The following is a 5,512-nucleotide window of genomic DNA, read 5'->3' as shown; positions in this document are numbered from 1 at the left end:
TGACCCTTTCTGGATGACTGGAAATTACATGACTCATTCCCTCATTTTTATATTCCCAACTGGTACATTGAGTTCCCTCCCAGTACTCCTATATTTCACAATCCATAACAATCATTCTCCCATTTCCTTAAGTGAGATTGTTTGAAATGAAATCAGGAGATTTATAAATTGAAATAAGAACAGTTGAATGCCTGAGTGCTGTCCCTTGGATGAATGCAAAGCTATCATCTTAATTGAAAGCAGCATCCTTTATGGTCATATACAAAGTATACCTTCTGATTATCCACAGAGCACTAGTGTACATTTGAACTGGAGTCCCTGATATGGGCTAAGAAAGACATACCTGAGAATTAGCAGAAAAAAAAATTAATGGTGTTCACAGAGCTACTGTGCTTTCTTATTTCCTATTTCCTACTCACAGCATGTTCTTGATTTCTGAGGCTGTGACTTCAGATTACTCATGATGTCAAATCACCCTTTTTTTATTCTGCAGTGCCTCCAGGACACATCTTGTTTTTTTAAACACGTTTTGCTCAGCTCTTTGGCAGCCAAACTTTACAACTTTGCCTGAACAGTACTGTGGACTTTTCAGACCTCTAGTCCAACTTGAGTGAGCACATTTAATGCCTGGCTGAATCAGCCACATGATGAGCACCACAGTGTCCAGCAGGCACAGCCAGGAGCTGCGTTTTTCACTCTGGAAAATAACTGGTGTGCTGGGAGAGAGGAACACCCTCCCATTTGTTTGCAATGGCTGCTCAAACACTGTTGTGCTAGAAGCTGTCTGTTCTAGGAAGTTAAGGAATACACTGATCCTGGGCCAGCTCTTTCTGTGCAGCAAAGCCCAGTTTCTATGGGCTTTCAGGGATCATTGGGCAGATAACTCAGTGCTGAGAACGTGAGAGCTCTGTGTCCCACTGGGTTAGAGGCAGTTAGAGATGGCAAGCAGTTTTGCAAGGGAGCCATATGTATTTAAAATTTTAGATCTGTGTTGTAGGGTGTAATTTTAGATACCCACGTTGAAAAGTTGGAACTTAAATTTAGGTGTGGGTTAACAACTGGACTTCATCTCTTGTGGGAAATGAATTTCCAGGTTGGGAACTACTCTAACAAGGCAGTTTTCCCACTTATAGCTGAATATAGATATTAATTTTAATTTGCATAAAGAATATGGATATATGAGTCCCCAATTACTTTAAAAGCAATGATATGATGAAGTAATTGGTTTGATGAGGAAATGATATTACGTAGTGGAAACCTTAGTTTGCCAAGGATCAATTTGTTGACATTTGAATCCAACTAGAAATGAAATGTGTGGAACAAAAAGTGTAGTATTTTAGCAAAAAGCCATCTCATCAATTTGGATACAAATTAAAAGCATCTCTGCTTACCAGCCAAAGGGGCTAATAAGGGATTTCTCTGCAGTAGAAGACTCACAATGACCACTTAAAATAGAAGAAAAATAGAACAGTGTATCAATAAGGCATAAGGAATGAGCATGTTTCTTTCTTTATTCCAGATGTAGAATCATTATAGCACTTTTCCCCTGTGTATAAAATGAGGATTCTACTACACAGGCCACCTTTTACCAGTGGTGCTTGATCCTGGAGCACAGAATCATAAAACAATTTGGGTTGGAAGGGATCTTAAAGATCATCTAGTTCCAACCCTGCTGCCATGGGGTGGGGTGTGTGTGTGTGTGTGATGTGCATAATGAGTGTTGTATCTGCAAAATCTCTGAAATCCTCAAATACGAAATAAAAAAGGAAGGGAAATACCATAACTTTGGTTTACATCTGGATTTCTTTTGCATGATGGTTACAGTTGTGTATGTAGTCAAATCAATTCATTGCATCGTCCCTACAAATAAAGCACAACAAAATTTTGTTCCATGAATTTTCCTGTCTGAACAGGAGGTTATAATAAATACAAATCAAGTGATAACAATTGAAAATAAGTGAACTACAAGAAAATGAAGAATACAGCTGTGAGAGGTAAAAAAGCAGGTACTATGATATACACATTTTGTTAGTTTGTCCAAGAAACAAAAGGGAAGAACAAGGTGCTTTTTACAAGTCAAGAGGTTTTCTTTCTGAGTACAAGATAGATGTGAAGCTTGCAGATATAACAGGCTAATGAAGGGTTACATTAATTATACAAAGCACAATGACTTTTAGTTATTCTTGAAAACAATAGCAGTTTTTAAATATTTTAATTAACTTAAGCTTGGATTTAAAATATATAGGCCGCACAAAATTTTACTTTTGTGTTATTCATAAAGTCATATAGCTACAATAAATTAACAAAAGGTAATATCTAAGATAATTCATGTCACTGTTAAATAAACACTCAGCAAAAGGATAGCAAGGGTTCACTTTGTCATCTAGAGATTGTGTAATCGTGCCTTTCAGAAATAAATACACATATATATTCACATATATAAACCCCCACCCTGCTAAAAGCATTCAGACTATCTCCCCAGCTGAAATTGGATCAAAATGGGGATAAAGAAAACCTCTTTTAACAGCATATAGGTATGCTGCACAACAGCTTCAAATAGGAAATGAAGCCATAATATCCAGAATTGAATTGGCAAAGATTCAGTTCTGTCCTAAGAATTAATTTTCATTTTTTTGGACGTGAATCAAATTTTAATTGATGAGAGTTAGAAAAATCTGCCTATACGACCACTTTTTATTCCAGGCTCGTATGCTTCAGGATTTATTCCTCTTTCTGCTGGTGACAGTATATTGCCTTGAAGATGGGCTGCTGGAGACAGTATATTGCCTCGTAGTAAGGAGAAATCCCACCAGCGGTGGCTGTGCTTATCTCTTTATCCAAAACATGCACAGATTTTGTGCATTCCAGTGTGATAGGTCTTTTTAGGACTACACAATGAGCAATTACCAGTAACAGAAAAGAATTCACCACTTAAAACCAAAAGAGGCATTCCAGTGTGATAGGTCTTTTTAGGACTACACAATGAGCAATTGCCAGTAACAGAAAAGAATCCAACACTTAAAACCAAAAGAGGCCCCCAAGTGGCTGAGCGCTGCCTTTCTGTGGTTGCACTCCTGTGGAAGAGCTGGGTCAGGTAGTGGGCTAGCTCTGGGACACCCCTGCTTCTGCTGTATTCTGCTTTCACCCCCTTTGCAGCTGTGGCAGAATTGGCTCAGCAGCATTTCAGGCTGACTGAGATCATTCCTGTCTCGCTGGTTGGGGGATGCTGACTGGTAGAACCTGACACTGCTGCTGTAACCTGGACCTCACTGGAGCCAGGACCAGGGCACTGGGCTCTGCCTGGGCTTCTGCTTCCATGTGACCCTCGTGGCTTTCTTTGCACCAGCAGTGAGAAAGGGAAGATTGCTTCTGGGTCACTCCTAATGTCAGTTGTGAGCTTATGCCATTTTGAAGGTGAAAAATGTGCAGGGACTGATGGTTTGTGTGTGATGAAGAAATTCCATTGAGTCTGAGTATGTGTGGATTATATGGGTCTTTTGGAAACATTAGTGACATAGCCTATGGAATCTGCATACCTCTAGTGATGGTAACAAGCCCACAATTGGCATTAAGTGATTAACGCTTTTAGTAATAACACAAAGCATTGTGAACTGTGGAAACAATCAGCAATTAATTATATTTTGTATTCTAGAGACTTGCCACAGCTAGGTTAACAAAGAATGACTGCATGGCCAAACCAAAAGGCTCCACAACACAGCTGTGTGCAGCTGGTGGTACTGACACACCGCTGGCAGAGCCACTGTGAGATGTGTCTCTCAAAGCCACCTCGGGGGAATAGTTGCAGTAGGAGAAGATTATGCCCTTGGTAGTCCATCATTCCACCTGTGGCTTGGCTTTGGCTCTTGTAAGTTCTGGGGGGAAAAATAAGCAGACAACACAAATTATAGGAGACATTTAGATTAGGCAAGTGTACTCCCGGGGCTGCACACACCTGTGGTAGCATACATCCCTTTTAATTAGGGCTTCTCTTGGCTCTCTGAAGGTCTCTCTGATCTTAAGAGACCTCCAACTCAGAACTTTGTTCACTACTCTGTTTTACTGATGTGTCCAGTTGTTTATGAGTAACTCCTTGAGTTTTAAAAATGCATTTTTCACTGCACTGTATTTTTTATTTTCAGCGTGGACTTAGATCTACATAGTTGCTACTGAAGGGTTCTTGCCAGGAGTTGAATTATCACTAATTTTCTAATTCTGACATGGATATAAATTTTGCGTGCTTTTCTACTTATAAGAACAATTTCTCTTTGAAAGACTCACATGGAGAAAATCAAAAAGTGAGCAGATTTTTAAAGAAAGGCCTGAAATTCTTTAGGAAAATGTAAACGAAATATTTAACTAGGCTTCTATAAAATATTTATTAAATTTAGCGCCAAAGATAAAACGTTTCAGGCACTGCTAAAAAAATCTCATTGTTTATAGTGTAAATCAACATTAACTAGATCTCCCAAGTCCAAACACAAGGTAACATACATCTTTAATTCTCTGCTGCCATCTTGTGACTGCTCCTGTGACCTGCTGGTGTATAACAAAATCGAGATTTTTTTTTTTTCCCCAGGGAAGTGCACCTGTAGTGAGGTGGAGGAACATCTGTTGGAAGAATTTGTAGCTCCAGTTTGGAAGATTGCATAGGGAAGAGTGAGAAGTTCAGTTAAGACAGCACCAGGGTATTGAATTGCTTTAAGTACTTTCTACTTTCTTTGCTCACCTTCAGTTTTGAACAAATACTACACGGTCATGGTGAATTAAGAAATAATGTTTTTGTAGAAAGTATGTGGAGCTGATTTTTTGGCACATGCAGCAGGTCTGGTATGTCGCACTCTGTGTGCAGGACAAAGTACATGTTTTATGTACACAGATGATGCATGTATTACCCATATTTCATGACTCACACATTTGCTACACTTCAGTGAGTGCAGTGCTGCATTTCATGATGTATCTGAGCTGACATGCTGAGTACGTTGTGTACATGGGCAGAGTGGCAGTTCTTTTTCTGTTGGAAGGTATTTTCAGACAGCTTGAAGAAGGCAGTGGCAGCTAGTTGAGTGGCAGAGATGGAGACTGCATTGAAGATTGACTGTTGAGGAAAGTTGCAGAGGGAGCCAGAATGTTGCTATAAAAGATATTATTGAGTTATACTGCAGAAATCTTTTGAATATTCCACTGGGTGTAGCAAAATAAAAATAAATACGCTGTCATTTACAGGTGCTCAGAAAGCACAGCTGGCAGGAGATTGATGAGGGGTGTCAGACATAGGAAATTTAGCTCTTGAACCTGTATGTGCCATGATGTTCCTGCATTTTCATAGTTTGCTTTGACAAATGCTAACAGCATAACCTGCTTTTTTTGAACTGTAGTGAGCTGGTGGTGAGATACATGGCTCATATACCACCTATAGCTATATTCTTTTCTGAACCTACTTTGTAGTAAGAAAACTGGGTTGGGTGCTATTTATTAAGTCCTCATGGCCATAAAACCTTTCCTTCACTCTGTA

Source organism: Passer montanus, unplaced genomic scaffold, assembly GCF_014805655.1.
Source record: "Passer montanus isolate IOZ18808 unplaced genomic scaffold, ASM1480565v1 scaffold13, whole genome shotgun sequence".
Classification (NCBI taxonomy): Eukaryota; Metazoa; Chordata; class Aves; order Passeriformes; family Passeridae; genus Passer; species Passer montanus.
This window is presented reverse-complemented; position numbering follows the sequence as displayed.